Genomic DNA, 22,605 nt, shown 5'->3' with positions numbered 1-22,605 from the left:
TTTAAAGAAATGGAAAGACATTCCCTGCTCATGGATTGGAAAAATAAATATTGTCAAAATGTCAATACTACCCAAAGCTATCTACACATTCAATGCAATCCCAATCAAAATTGCACCAGCATCCTTCTCGAAACTAGAACAAGCAATCCTAAAATTCATATGGAACCACAAAAGGCCCCGAATAGCCAAAGGAATTTTGAAGAAGAAGACCAAAGCAGGAGGCATCACAATCCCAGACTTTAGCCTCTACTACAAAGCTGTCATCATCAAGACAGCATGGTATTGGCACCAAAACAGACACATAGACCAATGGAATAGAATAGAAACCCCAGAACTAGACCCACAAACGTATGGCCAACTCATCTTTGACAAAGCAGGAAAGAACATCCAATGGAAAAAAGCCTCTTTAACAAATGGTGCTGGGAGAACTGGACAGCAACATGCAGAAGGTTGAAACTAGACCACTTTCTCACACCATTCACAAAAATAAACTCAAAATGGATAAAGGACCTAAATGTGAGACAGGAAACCATCAAAACCTTAGAGGAGAAAGCAGGAAAAGACCTCTCTGACCTCAGCCGTAACAATCTCTTACTGGACACATCCCCAAAGGCAAGGGAATTAAAAGCAAAAGTGAATTACTGGGACCTTATGAAGATAAAAAGCTTCTGCACAGCCAAGGAAACAACCAACAAAACTAAAAGGCAACCAATGGAATGGGAAAAGATATTCGCAAATGACATATCGGACAAAGGGCTAGTATCCAAAATCTATAAAGAGCTCACCAAACTCCACACCCGAAAAACAAATAACCCAGTGAAGAAATGGGCAGAAAACATGAATAGACACTTCTCTAAAGAAGACATCCGGATGGCCAACAGGCACATGAAAAGATGTTCAGCGTCGCTCCTTATCAGGGAAATACAAATCAAAACCACACTCAGGTATCACCTCACGCCAGTCAGAGTGGCCAAAATGAACAAATCAGGAGACTATAGATGCTGGAGAGGATGTGGAGAAACGGGAACCCTCTTGCACTGTTGGTGGGAATGCAAATTGGTGCAGCCGCTCTGGAAAGCAGTGTGGAGGTTCCTCAGAAAATTAAAAATAGACCTACCCTATGACCCAGCAATAGCACTGCTAGGAATTTATCCAAGGGATACAGGAGCGCTGATGCATAGGGCCACGTGTACCCCAATGTTCATAGCAGCACTCTCAACAATAGCCAAATTATGGAAAGAGCCTAAATGTCCATCAACTGATGAATGGATAAAGAAATTGTGGTTTATATACACAATGGAATATTACGTGGCAATGAGAAAAAATGAAATATGGCCTTTCGTAGCAACGTGGATGGAACTGGAGAGTGTGATGCTAAGTGAAATAAGCCATACAGAGAAAGACAGATACCATATGGTTTCACTCTTATGTGGATCCTGAGAAACTTCACAGGAACCCATGGGGGAGGGGAAGGAAAAAAAAAAAAAAGAGGTTAGAATGGGAGAGAGCCAAAGCATAAGAGACTTAAAAACTGAGAACAAACTGAGGGTTGATGGGGGGTGGGAGGGAGGAGAGGGTGGGTGATGGGTATTGAGGAGGGCACCTTTTGGGATGAGCACTGGGTGTTGTATGGAAACCAATTTGTCAATAAATTTCATAAAAAAAAAAAAAGAAAAGAAAAAAAAATATATCTGCAATTAATTTTTTCTTCTAGACTTTTTCTATCAATATATCTACATAATTGTGCTAACTGCACAATTTTGTGTCCTCTTTTTTATTGTTACATTATGACATCAGCATTTTCCCAATCATTAATACTTTTCATAGATATAATTCTACTATGTGCAATACACTGAGCCCATTGGTTTTTTTTTTACATAGATTATCTCATGGAATCCTCTCAAAAATCCTAGTCCTGTTATTCTCTTCATTTAACAGAGGAGAATAAAAAAATTGAAGAAGTTAAACCAACATCACACATTTTACAGGAATATCTTTGTTCTAGCTCATGAAAGAAATGTACAAGCTTAAATGCACAGAAGACCACATGACATTTTATTGGGCAGATCTACCATAGTTTCTTAACTATTTCCTTTTTGAGTGTGCATGACCATCCATGATGCCCTCCCACCATGTCCAGTCCTTTGGATCTATCCCTTTTTTACATGTACCTCAAAGCACGCTATTCCACTGGTGCAAGAGAGACAAATGACTACACCCCACACCCCCAAATAGTGCTCTGTGTGGTTATCTTGACAATGAGGAAATGCTGGGGCTACCCTTTTTTTCTCAACACACTGTTTCGAGAATTTATGAGGCACATCTGGGAAGTATCCAAAAGAGGTCTGGATTATAAATGAGGAGACCTGGGTTTCAGACTACCAATTAGACTGGATTGGTTTTGGTCTTTGGTCTTTTACTTCTTGACTCCAGCTCAGTCTCCTAGATGTCAAAGACTTCCATGATGGAAACACCAGCCGGTAAGAGTGATGGTCAGTCAACTCATGGCAGTTCTCTAAAAGACAGCTTCACTGATGTGAATTTCCTCAGCCTATAGAAGTCTCCTCACGTATTTGACTAATAGCCTTGGTTGCTAGAATGGGACAAACTGATGACATAAACACATTGTAATCAAGCATGACCTTATTGCTTAACTATTCTGTCAAGAGCCCTCTGATGCAAGATTCCAAGAAAGTTAAAACTCGCTGAAAATAAAACTCAATAAAATAAAATGTGACCTGACTGATAACAATAAATATAGACTCTGCAAAACTGGAATGGGGATAAAAGTTTGTCACTAAGCTTTTTGGAGAACACGGATTTCAAATACCCCTAAGAAGTGTTACTATTTTTATTTATTCATTATTCTCAATGGTCTTGTTAGTCATTCCTGCTGGTTTAAAATTTTACTGCCAAGTATTTCATTATTCAAAACATACAAAACAGTGCAAAGTAATGCTAATTCAACAAACACTATTGTCTGCTCCATGATGAGAAACATTGAAGCATTAGGCAGTGTCATGAAACTCAGAGATCACAAGTGGGGAAAGCATGAATTACACCCTAATGACAGAGATGAATGTTGTTATGAAAGACGAAGTAAACTGAGCTTTGCTAAGGTACAATTAGAAACAAATTTTCTAGACAACACTTACATCAAGCACTGAAAATTAGATCATTAATACAACTGAGCATTCGCTTCAGCTCTAAGAATTTAGATGGTCACACACACACACACAAAGAAAATTGAGAGCTTGTATAGTTTTCTTTGCAGAAAAAGAAAGCTTACAAGTTTATCTTCAGAGATAAGCTTTTTTCCTGGCACAAATCCTTGTGAGAACTGTGTGTTACAGCTCCTTATTCTGAAGCTATCAAGCAATATTTAGCACAATATTACTGCAGTCGTTCAAAGCATTTTTTCCCTCCTTTCCCAAACTGCCATGTATTATGCTAAATTTTAATAGTGGCCAAGGGCACAAAATTAAACAGGAACTCAGTAATAATGTTGTATGTGTATGGCAGGGGAAGGAAGGAATTAACACAATGAGCTCCGTGTATGTGATCCAACTTACTAGCAGTTAGAAACGTCTTGGTGTATACCCTTGACTGTATACAGTCAATTCAAGGTTAAATCTTTGGGCAGCTGCTCAAAGTGCCAATATTCTGTGTGGAAGATTGAAGAAAGATCTATATGTTTAAACAGCAGGTGAAAAGGCAGCAGAGTTGACATTCTCTTGGAAAATTTAAGAAGCCTGACATATTCTCACACAGAGATGGGTCATTGTAATACACAATGAGATGGATAAACTCTTTCTCACAAAAGAAAAAAGAAGTTCTGCATCCAATCTTGTGGTTGTACAAGTCCCTTAAAGCATGAAAGTAACAATTTGGGCCTAGAAATTTTTATGAGTGGTTCTCATCATTACACTACCTGAATCCACAAAATAATACAAGAAATACTTTTGTCAAATATCTGAATAGTTGACTAGAAAGACGTACTGATGGGTCCTCCAGGGTGTAAATGTTTCAAATGACCTAGTAGGGTTACTTATTATTCTTCATTTGAATATTAGAGGGTGTGTGTTTTATTTTTAGCACTGTTAACGTAAAGTCGCAGCAATTTGTAAAAGGCGTAGCTACTTACTAAGGCCAGTCCTTACGGTGAGAGGAAAAAAATCATACCATCATCATAGCTCAGGCTGCCTATATTTCTGTAGGGTTGGGCACATGAGCATGTCTCCAGTTCACCTAAATACCAATCCAGTTATTTAGATCTAACAATGGAGGAGGGCATGGCACAGCTCTTTTTATAAGACTGAAAGTTGTAATTGAATCTGTCAAAAGAGCACACTTGGGTAGCTTCATCACAGATTGGGGATGCCTTCTGGGTTCCCCCTAATTGGCTCAGAGCCACTTATGATTCAAATCTAGAGCCGTAGACACTTTCAGATTTACACTACTGTAATACTCCATCTTGCATTTCACTATTTATTAAACAGAGCCACCTGAAAATAATCTTCCTCACTGAGTATCAAAATGGTACCTCTTTTGCCTTTTTACACGTTGATCTATGCAATTCTATATTTTCTGACTTACTGATGCTGGATAAGGTGGATTGTGTGAGTTGGTGAAGAAATGTCCAAAAACACTCCAAAGTTGGAATGCTTACGGAAGATTGCCACAAGATGCCATGAGGCCATGAGAAGAGAGAGGACGGACCCTTTAGGACAAACACTCCTGTGCTAAGAGTGCTGCTCACCATGGCAAACATGCCTCCCATCTCTCTTAACAGACATTCACTATATTTCAGAGGAGCTGAAACTATGGGAAGATGAAGAAGTGTGGTTTCCTTTTTATATAAGCTTTGCTCAGAATGTCCATTTTGGCACTGGGTTAAAGAGTATTTAGCTTATAAAGAATTAAACTAAAAAAAATATGGGAAACCCCTCCTCCCCAGTGGTGAAAACAATTTTCCATCTGACTAGGCATTGCGGAACCAGTCAAATCTTCTAATGTTTTATGAGCAGACTATTGTGATATTCTCTCTCTTCTCAGCCTCCATTCTTGCTTTATTGAAAATCATCATCCAGAGTGATCAATTTCTTATAACACTTGGTACCTACAGTTGTGCTTCTCAAAGGCGATTTGTAGTCAAAGAAAGCTCTAAAGGATGCCATCAACGAGTTGGGACAATGCAAAACTATTGGATGGACATGGTGCATCGTTCTGGAAACTTGGAGAAAGAGACTTTGATGCTGAAGGAAAGAAAGGTTTAGCATGGAGCAAGATGAAAATACATGAGGATTCAAAGAGCTTGACATACAGGACAGACCATTTTGAACCCTGGCTCTCTGTGCATTTATTATGAATATGCATTTATTCTTTTTTATTTCACGTTTATTTATTTATTTTTGTTTTGTTTACTTTGGGGAAGAGGTTTGGATTTCAGAAACACTAAATGCTCTAAGGAATGGAGAGAAAAAAACCCTTGGAATGATAGAAAAGGCCTTCTCAGTACCTACTGACCTCTCCAAAGTTATCTCCTTTCACTGTACCCTCAAATTCTAGAACACCAAACACACCATGCTGTTTCCTGTGTGGGTCCATGCTGGTTTTTCAATCTTGAATGCCCTCCCTTTTTTTTTTTTTATCTAGGTAACTCCCACTCACCTGTCTAGATCCAATATAGCTGTCAACTTCAGGACCTCTCTGGGCACCTTAACACTTTATCATTTCCTGCACTATGAGTAAATTATCACCAAATGTACCTGTCTTCCCAGGGAACTCTTCAAAGACAAAGACTTGGCAAGGTGTAGGTTATTTAAAATGTCAAATACAGGGTCTAACTCTGAGATTTAGGAATGTTTTACTCTAATATACAGGTTATGGATCATATAACTTTGACATAAGTCTTGGTTATGACATGATAATAAAAAAGGACATTGTTCTTCTCTCTTATTTGTTGTGAATTTTTATTGTTGTGAAAGAATGAAAGAATATGGTAAACTAAATCTGATTTTTCTTTCACCTTGTACTATGCAAATATATACCAAATTAGGGGCTAGGAGGCAGTATAGACTTTTTGATGCCAAGATTTAAATTCATTCTACTGAAGTTTCAGCTATATATCAAAAAGATTTCTAAGGAATTAAAGTAAAAATAAATCTGAGAGCCCTCCAGTGGTCAAAATAATACATGCAAATACAACCATTTACTCAACATCCCTCCTTCCAAAGAACTTAAAACATTTCCAACAGTCTTGCTGCTATAAAAATGCATGCTTTGATTACTTTGACATCACTATTACATTAAATTGCTTTTTTAGCGGTATAGGAAAACAGATGTTTATCCAGAATCACTTAAATAAACCACAGAAAATAGCGGCCCAATCCACTCACTTATCAATGAGAGATTTTGAGAAGTTGCTAGAATGCAACCATGTAAGGGCAATCCTGAATCTTGTCCAGATAGGAGTAATTCAATTCCTTCCATTGCAGCCATTGAGAGAAATGTGGCTGTACATTAAAACCACTCAAGATAAAGAAAGGATGCAGTCAACCCTCTCTGTGTGTGCCAGTTCCATGCTCCCCTTAAGCACAGAATTGTATTTTAATGTGTATATTCCTAGACTTGTAAAAGCATAGTGTGTGTGTGTGTGTGTGTGTGTGTGTGTGTGTGTGTGTTTCTAAATTGTAATTTTGATGGTTTACATAAGAAATGTGTTGGCTTCTCTTTTAGCAAATGCATATCTAACTAAGCCAGACAGCAGTACTTTCCTTTGCTTCATCTCCTGTCATCAGATTACCAGTAATGGTTTGGCAGAAAGCCGGGAGTAACATCTCTGCCTTGAAAATTGTCAAGCTCTAACATTTACCCAAATGCTGCAGCACTGATTGGTGAGGGTATTTTGTTTGGTTTTGTTTTAATTAAATTCCTATATTACCTTATTACAAAGTAAAGCTTGCTTTAAAAACTCCCCCCGCCCCCACATTTAGATTCATATAGATGGTGTTCGATATAGGATGAAGATTTTTATTTTTTGGAAACATAGAACAATATATTTAATTATTGCACTCCAAAATCTTTATGGACCACCGCCCCAATAGACCTATGCTTATTTATTTCAAAAAGTTAGCAACATCAATGGAGAAATGCTAAGAAAATATTATGTCCTTTAATTTACTACTCAGATTTTTTTGCTTGTTTTTTAAATGTTTTAGATGGAAAGCAAGTGTTCATCAGTTTCCCTTTTGTATGGTAATGTCTAAAGACCTATCATTTCAATGTTCCTAAGTTAAAAGAAAAAGTCAAGTTCAGCTAGTATCTGTGAATGACCTTCAAGAAATTCAGCCTACTGCAAGAAATGTTATGAGCAATTCTCAGAAAGCATACTCTCATGGAGTAAGTTATTGCCTAAGACAAAAGCGGGCATTTCTGGAAGCTACATTGTGTCTTTGAAGCCACTGGGGTACTATTTAGGAGACTGAAGCAATAATTTACCCTTGTGCAATGAAAAATGTAATGTAACTTGCACACCAGGATCCTTTGCCTCATTAAGTTAAACACTTCCCTCATGTCATTTTAAAGGAGAGATTATAATACTGTAAATCTAAGTAATTTAGATTTATGTTCTGGCGTCTGGCAAATGGTTACACAGGATATTTTTCAGCATTCCAAATGTTTTAGGTGCTAGGCAGTTTCAGAATGTAGATATAATTGACTTTGTAATTTGGCAAACAATAGAGTGTTCTGTGTGGCTATTCAGAGAGTTGCAAAGGGACAGCCCAGCAGAGCTGAGAAGAGACATTCACAGCCCCCTGCAATGGAGTTTTAGAGGTGTTGCTGACATTACGGCTTCTGAACCTTATTAGAACCCCAGGGGGAAAATAAACAAAAATAAACCAGGGGAGAAATATGTGCTAAGAATTTATGCTACCTACACTTTTGATGGAACAAATGATTTCTCTAGGATACAGAAAAAAGGTATATTTCCCAAATAATTTTCTTTTTTAAAAAAATGTACTGACAAAGAAGTCATCTCTTACTTTTAAAATGGAAGGAGGAGCACCGAAATGTTGGTAAATGAAAAGCAAAATAATACTGCAAGAGTGGATGAGCCGACGAAAGGATACACGCTCCCTGTCACACCCTGTCACACCCGAGCATCCTGATACTTATTGGTGAACTTAATATCTAGAATTTTCTGTGAGTACAGTTGCTGATGGTATAAAAGTTCATGGAGCAATTGGTTGATTTTACATGGTCACAGCACTTAACTGAATATAACACACACTCTAAAAAAAAAAAAAGTGGACATTTTGTTCATGTTAGTCTATTACTCTTCTTCTTGCCCTGAAAAATTCCGAGAGATGGTAACTTTAGTAGAGAATCTTTTGAAACCCACAACTTATTTTTCCTTTTTAAGCTTTAAAGTTTTTGAACTTAAAGGAGGTGAACAAAAAAAATCAAGAAACAGATGTTGAAGAGTTCGTGAGGTCTTCGTAAAGAAAGGATAACTAAATCGTATAAGTGAATAATGTGTAATCATATTCTAAAGTGGAATAACAGTTTTAGATGTTTGAATGAAATGGGTAAAATAGTACATATCCCTGTGGAGTTCTCGATTCTGATGAATGTAGTCAATCTTCTTATTTGCGGCTGCATCACAAATTATATGCCCGAGTGAAGCCAAACAAATATTACTGGATGCCCGATTAATTTCTGTTGGTGCTTAAAACCAATGCCATTTATTAAGAGAATAGAAAGTAGCCAAGAGCAAAGATAATTTTTGAAGTCCTTTAAAATTCTTAGCTTTATATTCCCAAAATATTACATGAGCTGCCACATTATCACTTTTAATTATTAATACAGTGAACAACGGGTGACTTAAACAAGAATTTACCAAGGGTGTTAAAATGTGTATTAAAAAGTATGTTAAAATATTATATATATACATATATATTGGTATCACAAGTTAGTTTGAGAAACACTGGGTTGAATAAAATCAAACTTTAAGAACCCTTAATGCTGAGGCATCCGGGTGGCTCAGTCGGTTAAGCATCTGACTTATGATCATGATCTCAGGTTTGTGAGTGCGACACTCACGTCGGGCTCTCTGCTGTCAGCAAAGAGCCTGCTTCGGATCCTCTGTCTCCCTCTCTCTCTACCCCTCCCCCACCCTCTCTCGCATTCTCTCTCAAAAACAAATAAACATTAAGAAAATTTTATAAAAGAACCTTAATGCTAAGGTCCCTGAGAGAGGGATATGGTATCCAGCATTTTCCAAATTCATTTGACTCAGGATATTCATCTTTTTTTTTTCTTTTTGTATATAGCATTTCCTGGAATTGTTCTTTCTAAGAACATAAATTGGATTTGCTGATTTAAATTATTATCTGGAAGGCCTTAGAACACTTGCTTAATAATTTTCCAATGTTCAACCATCTCATTAATCTTCGAATTCTTCAGTTTTGCCTTGTTAGTGCTTAAAACTAAACGCAAAACAAAAAGTAGAGTATCGGAGTGGTATAAATCCTACTCAAAATGATACATTTCTAACATGTAACATACATCATCATTCCTCTGGAGGCATTTCCCCTAAGCATAGTACTTTTATTTTGCCTTTCGGAAATGCTGGGGGCTAGGACTGTAATGGATTATACTCCATTGCCTTTTTCTCCATTTTTGTGCCACAGATGCTCAGCTCTTACAGATGGGAAAGTATGAAAGTAATGTTTCACTTTTGCTCTCTACAATCTAGAGGAACTGCCCTATCAGAGGCTCTTTTCTCTTCCCAAGGCTGTTCATGGACAGGACTCCCTGAGACAAAAAGCGTAAAGACAGGTAAAATGTTAGGATTCCAATGGGTTGGAAAAGCAGTAATGGGAAAGGTCGCAGGCACCTGGGAGACAGCAAAGATTTAGAGATCCAAAAGCCTTAGCGGGGACCAGCATCAAAGGATGAAAAAAGAGAAAAAAAACCCCAACAGCATCTGATTACAGATAATTGCCTACATATTGCCCAGGTACATACTCAGAGTTATCCAGTAGTGCCCCTTATCCACGGAAATACGGTCTAAGACCCTTACTGGAAGGCTGGAACTGCAGACAGTACCGAACCCTCTATCTACTAGGATTTTTCCTTTAGGTACATACCTATGATAAAGTTTCGTTTAGAAATTAGGCACAGCAAGAGATTAACAATAATAATAAAATAGAACAATTATAATAATCTTCTGTAATAAGAGTTATATAAATGTGGTCTCTTTTTGTCTCTCAAAGTAATTTATTGCACTGGACTCATGCTTCTTTTTGTGATGATGTGAGAGGATAAAACGCCCGCATGAGGAGATGAAGGGAGGTAAGAAACACAGAGACAGGCTACTGCTGACCTTCTGACCATTCGTCAGAAGGAGAACCAACTGCTCTGGATCCCGGTTGACCACCGGTAATTAAAATCATGGAAAGTAAGCCGTGGATAAGGAGGGAATACTGCATAAGACCAAAGTCCAGATCCCTGTTCTTCTGGGGGCTTTGTTCTTCTTGGGCCCACCTATCATTCATTAGCATGGAATTTATTAGAGGTCCTCAGAAACATTCCAGCTCTTTCTCTTTTCAGGCATGTGATAGGATTGTATTCCTCACCCAGCTGAAGTTAGGTGTGATCGCATGGCATGCTTTGGCCAAGGAAACGTGAGCACAGGGAACACAGGTCACTTCCAGGTGAAAGCAACAACGTGGGGAAGGGCCTGAGGTCAGGCCAACCCTCCATACATAATTTGCATGAGTGGGAAGGAAACCTTGGCTTTTATAAGCCATGGAGATTTGGGGGTTGTTACCTCTGGAAATCAAACATAGTAATATCTATCTGGAGCACTTCCTATGTCTGTATCTTGGTTTGATCATGTATAAAAGAAAATAACATATGTCTCTTACCTACAAAATAGTATAAAACATTGGATGAGGTTTAGAACAGAAGTGTTACACTTCTCTGAAGTGTTAAAAACAACATCTTTCAATGAGTAAATATGTTGCTACAAATGTGTGGCAATGAACAGTCTAAAACTAGGAAGTTCACATGCATTAGAAGATAGATTTCGTTCAATTAATCTACATCTCTTAATACAATTAGTAAAGACATCTATAGTCTTGAACTATGATTAATTCAGTGAATTCATCCCTTCAGCACTCATAAATTTGTGTGCTACTACATCACCTAGGAATGGAGTACAAAAAGTAAAGTGAGACTGAGAAATAAAGTTAGTAAAAATAACTATTGCCCTCTTTAAAATACACAGAGCTTTAGAAAGTTTTCATGACTCAGGGCATCTCTGAGTCATCTTTATGCCATATTTATTTTGCAAGAATGCAAAGTTCAACTCTATTTATGCAAATAAATGTGTTTATATTTTATATTAAGATACAACACAGTTTCCTATGTGATAAAAATACATGTTCAACTTTTTAAAAAATAATCTGTTTAGGTCTCTTTAAACTATTCTGTAAAAAAATCTGCTAAATAGAGATGAAAAAAATTAAAGTATTCCCAAGACCCCTAAAACTTAGCTTTTTGAACTTCTAAGAATTTACCCAAGGGATACAGGAGTGCTGATGCACAGGGGCACTTCTACCCCAATGTTTATAGCAGCACTTTCAACAATAGCCAAATTATGGAAAGAGCCTAAATGTCCATCAACTGATGAATGGATAAAGAAATTGTGGTTTATATATACAATGGAATACTACTTGGCAATGAGAAAGAATGAAATATGGCCTTTTGTAGCAACGTGGATGGAACTGGAGAGTGTTCTGTAAAGTGAAATAAGTCATACAGAGAAAAGACAGATACCATATGTGTTCACTCTTATGTGGATCCTGAGAAATTTGACGGAAGACCATGGGGGAGGGGAAGGGGGAAAAAAAGGTAAGAGACTCTTAAAGACAGAATAAACTGAGGGTTGATGGGGGTGGGAGGGAGGGGAAAGTGGGTGATGGGCATTGAGGAGGGCACCTGTTAGGATGAGCCCTAGGTGTTGTATGGAAACCAATTTGACAATAAATTTCATATTAAAAAAAAATTAGCTTTTTGACAGGAAAATACTAATTGCTAAAGAAAGGCAAAGTGATTTTTTTTAACAAGTATGGAGATTAGCATACATAAATTAAGAATAGAAATTAAAGAATAGAATAAAGCAATTTGTTAATTACATCCATTGTTTTAACATGACATGCTCCAGTGTCAGTGTCCAGTGAAGCGGACTGAATAAATAATTTCTTACTCTAGACACAAGGTAGGAGCTTGATCGAGATTTACTGAATTAATAAGACAAATTAGCTCAGCTACTTGAAAGCTATGATTTAAAATCAGCCAATTTTTAAGAATTAGTCTTATTTTTTTTTTACAGATGAAGTAAAAAAGAAAAGGCCTATAATACTATATTTTCATATTTTGTGTTAGAGAAATCTGGGTTCTCATCTAGACACTGACTTAAAAAAATTATATTTAAGCTTACTCATTTTTGAGAGAGAGAGAGACAGAGTGTGAGCGGGGGAGGGGCAGAGAGAGAGGGAGACAGAATCCGAAGCAGGCTCCAGGCTCTGAGCTGTCAGTACAGAGCCCGATGCGGGGCTCGAACCCATGAACTGCCAGATTATGACCTGAGCCAAAGTCGGACGCTTAACCGACTGAGCCCCCAGGTGCCCCTAGACACTGACTTTAAACATTTGATTGGATTCAAAGATTTCTATTTAAAATATTTATTTACTTTTATTTAAAATAAATTTGACCCCATCCATATTAGGGCTTTTTTCTTTGTGGAGGCAGGAAAGCCCCATATGAGAAAAAATACAAACCATGTTTCTTATTTTTCTAAAAATGAGGTGTCAGCATATCATAATGTATGATAAATTTATAAATGATCTGAGGAATATGACATTAGTTAAACATCCTGAGAATTAATAAGCTACATTTCCTCTTTCTCTGGTTCCCACCAATATTCAATTTTTAATAATTAAAGGCAGCGCTGTTTTTTTTTAATTCAGCATAGCAAAATGAGACTAACATTTACATCACTAAAGTTTTCTAATGAAAATTTTCAGCCACCTTTAAGATTTAAGATCACAATGTCCTATCACATAAGCAACCGACTGCTTTCCTTCTAGCATCACATTGTGATCTGAAAAACAATCCAGTGTTTTCCAATGGTTCAGATTCAGGCTATATGCAGTGAGATTATTTTGATCTAGTTGTGCCCCGTTACTTTTTTCCATTGGTGTTACCCACGATTATGGGCTAGATCTGCTGAAACATGTCAGTTTTTCAATTCTATGACTTTCCTTTTTATTGTGAATATCTCTGACAATATATGGGTAATTTATCCTACTTAAACTTCTATGATTTGTCTTGTTATCACAATGATATTGTAGAATCTCACTTGGCAAAAATGGAAATGGATGGCCTCCCCTCTCCCCCAAAAAAATAACCAAAAAAACACACTCATTTTTAACTGACTCTCCTTGACATAGAGGAGAATTAATGATCACTATTCTAGACAAAGAGTCCAAGGTCAAAATAATGATGTTTAGAATGAAAAACAATAAAGCAAAAAAGGAATTGTTGTGAAAAAACTTCCTCATAATAGTTGTTTGTTCATTCCTTAAATGTAACTTGGTTTCTATGTGCCCGTTACTGAGAATTCAAAAATGCACAAGACAAGAATAGTGGGTGAGCCGTACACGTAAAGGATGTACAGTGTAGGTGACTTACAAGGTCAACCTTGAAGAAGTCGGATTTAACCACAAAGGAGATGAACAGTGGGTATTCTGGGGGGAAATGCAGGTAGACTAGCACAGAGGTATGACGTCCTATGGAATATTCTGGAGGCAGAAATTATGCGCGATTCAAGTGTTAGTGAGAAAGCCAGTGAGGTAGTAGACATGGTGTTGGACAAACAGGTTGAGGCTTTGTGACAGGCCTTTAAGACATACTAAGGGCTTTATTTTGGGGGAAATGGTGAGTCACTAGGGATTTTTAAGCAAAGGAGCAATCCACTCATGACTATGATTTTGAGAAGACAAGTGTGTTGGTCCCAGGATGGGAGAGATGTTGGGGTGCAGACCCTAGGAGCAGGAGAACAACTGGGAGACCATCGTAATGCCCAAGTGAGATGCTGAAGAACTGAAGTGGAGGGGCTGCAAAGGGAACGGGAAGGAAGGAATTTATTTAAGACAATGTCTTAAACGTGGTGATACTGGATAAAGGCCAAGAGAAGGCAGGAGGAGTCAAGGTCAACAGCTGACAGCGATGGTGGTGGGGTGGATTAGAGAGACTGAAGAGATGACTAAGGAAAGGGGCCAGCCAGGGACACATAAAAGGACTGCTAAGTATCGTTGACAGCTCCAGTAAGGCTGGGAAACACGAATCCTCCGTGCATTTGCAAATTTCTCCAAAAGCCCACAGCGAAAACTAAAAATCAGAAAAACTACCCGAAATCATCAGTGATGTTAGCAGACCACTTGATACCTTCTCTAGCATGTGTATATATTTATAAATACATAAAATGACCATAAAAGCAGTACAGTGAACTTCCCTTTCTGGTAACAGTAGTGAAATAATTTCGACTGACACTCCCACTGAGGTAACTGAAGATATTTAAAATAGAAAAACAGCAAAGAGCTTAATATGATGGCGAGGTTTTCACACACAGAAATTTGGAAGGCCGGAGCTCAAGAGAGGAAGCTTATCTTTGACAGCTTTTGCCCTTGGGCATAGGAGTATGGGGGAGAAAAGATCTGTGAAAGCAGCCGTGCTTTGAGCAACATCACAGGTTTTGTGAGAAGGGCAAAGCCTGTGGTCCTCAGGTGAGGGCATTAATAAACGAACACAACTTCAACTTGGGATCTCAAAAGGCCGTAGCTTCCTTTATGGTAGGAGTGAACCCCAAATACACGATTCTTCACCCAGATTTGCAGCCTTGCTTCTCACACAGGGGTGATTCAGGAAATCTTAGCTGCTGCACTTTGACAAAGATAATTCTGGTCTGATATTGCCCCCGGGTGCCTGGCAGAAGCAAAGTCCTTTCTGGGGGAGAAACCTCATCACCACTAGGTCTCAATTTATTCTTACAAGTGATTTTTAAAATACAGTTCCAACAGATAGTCAAAGAAAGATATCCAAGCAACCAAGAAAATAAGACACCATGAGTGAGAACTGGCAGGAACAATAATAATAGAAACGAATCCAGTAACACTTGAGATACCAGAATTAGCAGACATAGATTATAAAGCTACACATAGCATATTCAAGGAGATAAAGTGCAAGCTTGACAAATTTCAGCAGGGAACTTGAGTGACATTGATAGCAGCAGAGAAATATTTGTCCTCCCCCTTCCCTGTCAACACTATTTGGTCTCGTGGTTTAAAATTCTTACATTTTAGAATTAAAATTTTTTTGTGTTCTTTTTTTGGCTTTCTTTTGACACACTGAAAACAAAAACCAAGCCCCATACTGAAAAGCCTGATACAATTTTAGCTACGTGTATAATTCAATCAGAAATATTTAGTTGAGTAAAATGTAAGTCTACCCGGAAGCGTTTGTGTGTGTGCATGTGTATATGGTAAGCACACACATACTTGCACTCACAGATTTCTTGGAAACACTACTGATTTCTGCCAGGCTCACTCCTACTGTCAACAGGTCAGGACCAAGCTGGATAAATCAAGGTGCATAGGAGTCAATGTCACCAGGGAGAATTTACAAAGGTACCATCCACTTGTGGAGACGCGAAATGAAAATTCACGGCAACTTTCTTGGAAGATAGGTCTTAACACCATGAAAAGGAGGGTATTGCAGTGATATTCATCAGGGGTCCAGAAAGAGAAGGAGGACTGGAAGCAGAGACGGAGAGTGGGCAGAGAAAGGGGGGTGGGGGCATCAAAACTGAGCCCTGCTAACTTCACATTTTGTTTTGGTCTTGCTAGAATTGTTCGATAGTTGTAAAATCAAGTGACTCTATCAACAAATTGCTCACTTTTCATTTTAGAAGAGTTACGCAGCATATTAGTTATTCTTACCAAAACTGAAAGACCCACGTGAAGTCATTCATTGTTTGTACTTAGTTTAGCCAACTTAGTTCATTAGAATCGGGTCTATTTGACATAGCAAAACTCAGCCAGTTACATCTAACAACTGTTCAGTCCCACACTGCAATAAGAACGTCAGCAGATTTATTTTCCCCATATAAAGTAGAATTTCCAATTCACACCATGTCCTCTGTGACTATTATGGACAGTATTTATTCAGAAGGAATGCTGTGCAAGTTTGGGAAAGCTGTCTCCAAGAGCAGAGCCGAGAGGTCATTCGACAAAATAAGAAACAAAACCTATACATGGTCAAAACATGAAGAGAACTGAGGTTTGTCATTCTCTCTTTTAAAGAAGAAAGTTCCGAAATCCTTAAAACACAGCGTGGTAATAGCAAATTAGACAACTCTCCCTCCTCCACCCTCAAGTTCCATATAATCAGTACGCCTCCATTCACTTAGCAAATATCAGCTTTTTTGGAGGAAGAGAAGCTGCTTGGAATTAATGAGGCAACATCAAAAAATAACTTCTATTAAAAATTGTTCTCCTCAATGGAAAACTGCCTTTTTTTCGAATTTTCTTTTAAAATAGATTATCTTCTAAGGCTCCTATTCACTTCATCCCACCTTTAGACCACCTCTTTTTCCCTCCTTTTATTTAGTTTTCCTTTTTCACTTCTTAAACTAGGAAGCACCTTTGCGCCAGGCGAGGGAAGTAACCCCATCTCACAGTAAAAACAGTTACATCCAGTGGTATCATAAACACGGTAACATTCAGTGGGTGTTGTGACACACAACCACTGACATTGTAATTCAATAACTCCAGGGTGTTTAAGGAGTTAACAGAGAAAAATGTAAGTAAGGGTCATAAAGCAAAACTGAAATTATAGACATGCAAGGTACATTTCAAAACCAAGCTGAAATGCTCTAGTTATTTCTGCTGCATAACTTAAAAAAGGCCAAATAGCTCAAGAAAGGTAAGAGAGTTACAGTCCCGGAAAGTCTTCATGATCACTTTTTCATTTACACAAATAAAAAGAAAAATTCCACGTTAACCTTCCCAGAGAAGCGATGCACCTTAAAAGCCAATCTTTTTCACTTACCCTAGAGTATGCACATCATGAGCTCCTAAATCCTTTTAATTCCAGGACATCCAGAACATACCTGAATTCTGAGCACATTGACTTCAAAAACAAGCCCCGACCAAATTGTTAATTACTACAGAGATCATAACAGAACTCTCTGAAATTCTAGGGAGAGATAGGAGTTTAAAATCCAGCTTCTAGATCCTGGTGTATACTGTGTCTATCTTTAACTTGAAAATGATTTGGTTTCACATTCCATTGAAGTCCCACTGGCAGATGCCTTTGGTAAGCTCACCAATGGCAGGCTTTCAAATGCCCTCCCTCCACCCCCTCCTTCCTCTGACCGAGCTTCCGCTGATACATCTAATGCCCATTTACTCAGCTGTCTTTTTACCTGTCTCTGCGTGGGTAAAAGGAGATGCTTTCATTGATGGCTATTACGGAAACACTTGGAAGCTTAAGGCAGCCCGAGGACTCGCTGTGCTTTCCCTCCTGCCATCCCCTCCCCCTTGTTACTGCCAGAAACCAACTGACTTCCAAACTTGGCTGTCTGAAAAAGAATGTTCTCTGATTGGCATTCCTGGAAGCAGAAAGGAAGGCAGCTCAAGTTTTGTTCTGTGGCTCCCTCTGTGTGAAAAACTTCCCCAGGTACACATAATACAAACAAGTAAGTTTCCTGGATTTTTTTTCCCCTAACTTTGAGGAGAATGGAGTATTTGGGGGCATGACAAATATTTTTGATGTCATATAGCATTTAAGTTTTAATATCCACATATAATTTCACCTACAATGGCTACGCATGCAGAAAAAACAAAACAAAACAAAACAAAGCAAAATGGCAAATGTTGTGTTAAAAGTTGAATTTCCTTATTAGTAAATGGGTTGGGACCCTTCAGCAGAAGAAGCAGTCACGCTTCCTGCTTGACAATATTCTGGAACGCAGCTGTTCACTCTGTGGCTTTTCCATGAGAGAAAACCTTCCTCATAAGAACTGTGGAAAAACTGATTTCAATTATCCTATATTTTATATCGCAAACAGCAGGAGAAGAGAGCGCCAAAGACTCTCCCCATTGAGTCTTCTTTTCCAGGACTGTCTTGCAAACTTTGGTGAAGACTGGTGAGGACTATACGCGTGCGCGCGCACACACACACACACACACACACACACACACGTGAACAAAAAAAACTGAGTGACTGGAAATGAGACAAAGATATGTTTCCTCAAATACAATCAGATGAGGATTAATAATGGACAGTCCCTTCAAAGAACTACTAATAAACTTGTGTTTAATACTTATTTACCGGTCACCGGGGCCAAAAGATTTGCTGCTGCTGCTGCTGCTGCTGCTGGAAATAACTTACCTCTCATGTTCAAAACAGTGAATTTATTGTATGCCATTTTATGGACGAGACAGCTTCTTGAAAGCTCTGATAAAGGATTTATAATTTCAGCAATCAGACAAACCACAACCTATGCATTTTGCTTTTCCAAATCTCGTCTGGCTGTGGCTGCTAAGTCCAGGCAAGTGGCAGCTGGCTGGACTCACGGGTAGTGGTGTGGTTACAGCTGCTCCTTGTAACTTGTACAGACATCTCAAAAATATTCAACGGCAAAGGGTTGCGTCCAGAAAGAAAGCTTTCACTTTGTTTGTGGTTGGTCTCTGATCTCGGTGGTCTGGTACCATATCTGAACAAGACCATGTTAGGGAACCATGAGTGAAAATCTGATTAACTGGCATTACGTTACCAGTTTCCTCTGGTGATAGTTTATTCCCATATAGATGGGTGTCCGTCCTACCAGCTTGTTCACTCCTTAACCTGTTACTAGATGTTCTTAAAAAAAAAAAAAACTATAAGAGGGGCACCTGGGTGGCTCAGTCGTTTAAGTGTCTGACTTTGGCTCAGGTCATGATTTTGCAGTCCTTGAGTTTGAGCCCTGAGTCAGGCTCTGTGCTGACAGCTCAGAGCCTGGAGCCTGCTTCGGATTCTGTGTCTCCCTCACTCTCTGCCCCTCCTCTGCTCACACTCTGTCTCTGTCTCAAAAATAAATAGATAAACTTTAAAAAGAATTTATTAAAAAAAAAACTATAAGACGTTGGGAGAGGAGGAAGAAACTTTCCTTATTTTTATTCCCAAAGTTGATTGTCTTAGGGAAATGTCAAGCTATGTGCAAGGCTGATAGGCGCATTCAGAAATAAATAGGAAAGAACAATCACTCACCCAGAGAGCACATGTCCCATTCCTGTGTGTCTTCTTCCCTCTATCAAAAACACTCATCCTCAAGGCTAATGGATGGTGTCAAAACACATGTGAACTAGGATGAGAGGACAGGGTTGGAGGCAGGCCGTCTGGTTCACATTCAGCCACACGACTCGCTTCTGTATCTCTGACTGAACGTTAGCATGTAACTGACGCTCAAGAAATGTTTTTTGAAACTGAAGAACTAACTGCTTTTGTGAAAGTATATGTTCTAACTTACGGAAAATGATTACATGTTGGCTCACTGCAGATATAGTTATATATTTTGCATTTATCTTAATGGTCTGGGGAAAAATATCTCTTTTCAAGCCATTAACCAAAAGATTTTATGAAAGCTATATTAGGTACTGAGTACCTTTACTGAAGAAAAAAAATCATAAATGTTGTATCTGTGTGATTAGTTCTCAAAACCAACATGGCAAATATTGCTGAGATCATTTCTGTTGAGCTTACTGGCTTCTAAGAAAAATAGAGAGAACAGGAAATGTTAGGTCCTTCAAATAATTCATATTAGCTAGTGAATTGGAATGGTTTTCTTTATTGAATCGCTATTGGCTATTCCTTACAGTCCAACATCTATCAACCAGGTATCTTCTTGGGTTCCCAACTTTATCTCCCCTTATATTTTCATCTATGCCAATCATGGAAATTTTATTTAAAAAATTTTTTTTAATGTTTTTATTTAGTTTTCAGAGAGACAGAGAGCAAGTGGGGGAGGGGAAGAGAGAGAAGGAAACACAGAATCTGAAGCAGGCTCCAGGCTCCGAGCTGTCAGCACAGAGCCTGATGTGGGGCTCGAACTCGTGAACCGTGAGATCATTGCCTGAGTGAGCTGAAGTCAGGCTCCCCAAATCATGGAAATTTTAGAACAGCTTTTGCGTTAGTCCAACTCCAAGGTCGAGTGAACACAATGGGAATTTTTTTTCTTCTTTTTTTTCCACCTAACCTTCACAAGGCAATTGATAAGATTTATAATTGCTAGAATTTAGTCTTTATCATGAGTAAATGTTATTTTTCTCTGTCATAAGCACTAACATGAGAGTTAGGATTTGATCAGAAAAACAGCTTCCAGGGCTGACTTCCAAAGAAAACTGGGCATGTAACAGGCAAATCAAATACCCTTGATTTATCGTGAACAAGCAGTTAATCTCTGCTCCATTCTCCAGAAATAGACATATCAGCACAGTTCTGTGGATGGCAAATGCTGGTAGCAGGCTCCTTGCAGGGGTGAGTAAGCTGTTCAAACTCAGATCTCAGTTGATCGGTAAGGCATCCAGGCATACAAAGAATCAGATTAATGGAAAGCAAATGGTCCCCATTATTTTTTCCTTGCTGGTATCCTTAAAAGACTAGCATAAGTAATAGTCTCAGGATAATGGTTTTCCAGATGATTTTTTGGTCTTTTGCATGTAATTTATTTTTTTAATATATACTACTTGCAATACATTATATTTGTGTTCTCCCAAAACCCACATATTGAAACACAATCTGCAATGTGATGGCATTAGGAATTGGAGCCTTTGGAAGTTGATTAGGTCATGAGGGTGCTGCCCTCATTAATGCGATTAGTGCCTTCCAGAGAGACCTCCAGAGAGCTTCTTTGTCCCTTATACCATGTGAGAACACAACAAAAAGATGGCCGTCTGTGAAGCAGGAAGCAGGCCCTCACCAGACACTGAATTTTTTAATGTCTTGATTTTGGACTTCCAGCTTTCAGACTGTAAGAAATAAATTCCTGTTGTTTATTAGCCATCTAGTGAATGGTATATTGTTATGGCAGCCTGAATGGACTAAGACACTATACAAAAATGAGGGGTTTTTTTTGGGAGGGTGAGTGGTGAGTAGTTATTTTTTTCCTAAGGAAAAATTAATAAATTCAAGCTGCAGTTGTTTGAAAGTAATTACAATAGACACTCCCCAAGAAAAATTAGAAAACTATACATTAAAAAACCCACTAACAAATAGAGGCTCTAACAGCAGATATGGAAGACATTCAAAACAGCAGCATGTTATGTATAATCTTATTAAATTCCAACCAATTTAAAAATTGGATGAAATGGGCACTCATTTTGAATGTCTAGGGGGTGAAAATAGCCCTAATTATGGAAAGGGCCATATGTTAAATACACTAATTATAACATCATATTTGGTAGAATAACTGGGAACAATGATACTTTTGATGACAACAGAAAGACATGGGCTAATGCTTAGGTTAAAAATCAAAGCATATAGATGTACATGCACCATGATTTTTCACTATGTTGGAACTTCTGTGGGCATTAGGAGGAAAGGCAAAAGCTAGCAGGAATCCTATCAAAATGATTTATGAGTACACACACTCATACCCCAAAAATATTCAAACAAGAACGGTTGCAGACCTTCCTCATTCTCCTTCTGGTCTTTGAAAAGGCATCTCTATTTCTCTTCTCTGGGTCTGTCAGATGGTAGGTGGATTGTTGGCAGGGGAGTGGGAGGGGCATGAGGAGGCTCTCCAATGTGGAAAGAGGGCAGAAGCCAAAGGGGGCTTATGTTAATTGTCAGAAGGTCATGGAGGGAAAATACCCAAGAACAGGAGTGACTTAAAGGAACCAGTGAGAACGAAGGAAGAGAACAGGGAACAGAATGTGGCAGGAGAAGCAGGCACCAGGGTGTAAGCCAGACTAGGGAGAAGAATCTTTGATGAAGTAGACTTGGAGGAGAGCAAAGTTTAGAGGGGAAGTTCAAGATGTCTGGCCCTAGGATATCTGGCTGCGTAGTTTGTTATCTCTTCTCATGAAACACTTAAGATAGGCCTTTACTTTTCAAGATCTGGTAGTGTCACCTTTCTGTGTCTTTTGAATACCGCATGATATTGACATCGATCTTAAACGAATAGATACATTTGGTTACAGAAACATTTTTGAAAAGTCAATGCTAATTGCTTTGTCTTGTTATTGTGGTTGCTAAAATTGGTTTTCTTTGGTATGGCTAGGAAATCATCTACACCCTTGTCTAAATAAACTCTCTTGATCACTTTCCTCCACTTGTATTTTGTTTCCTGTATCTCTCTCTGTTCCCAAGATGGGTATCTATTACAGTCTCTTGGGACGAGCTGTATATGTAAAATGACCAACCATTCCAATTTTACTGGAACTGAGGGTTTTCAGAGTAGGCAGGATTTTGAGTCCTAAAACCTGGAATGTC

At 38.5% G+C, this 22,605-nt stretch overlaps 1 protein-coding gene across 13 annotated transcripts in view; it reads right to left on the bottom strand.

The window, feature by feature from the left end:
* Positions 1 to 22,605, bottom strand: part of DTNA (dystrobrevin alpha) — a 367,519-nt gene that overhangs the window by 252,073 nt on the left and 92,841 nt on the right. For 12 of the 13 annotated variants that reach the window (XM_047828275.1, XM_047828279.1, XM_047828280.1 and 9 more), the window contains exon 1: positions 17,182 to 17,380. The exons of the other annotated variant lie outside the window; for it this stretch is intronic. The gene's annotated coding sequence lies outside the window, so the exon portion shown is untranslated. Of the gene's footprint in view, positions 1 to 17,181; positions 17,381 to 22,605 lie in introns of those variants that run through there. 13 annotated transcript variants of the gene reach the window in all.

The sequence above is a fragment of the Prionailurus viverrinus genome, chromosome D3 (assembly GCF_022837055.1).
Source record: "Prionailurus viverrinus isolate Anna chromosome D3, UM_Priviv_1.0, whole genome shotgun sequence".
Taxonomy (NCBI): Eukaryota; Metazoa; Chordata; class Mammalia; order Carnivora; family Felidae; genus Prionailurus; species Prionailurus viverrinus.
The sequence above is the reverse complement of the archived record's forward strand: the minus strand, read 5'-3'. Positions and strand labels throughout refer to the sequence as shown.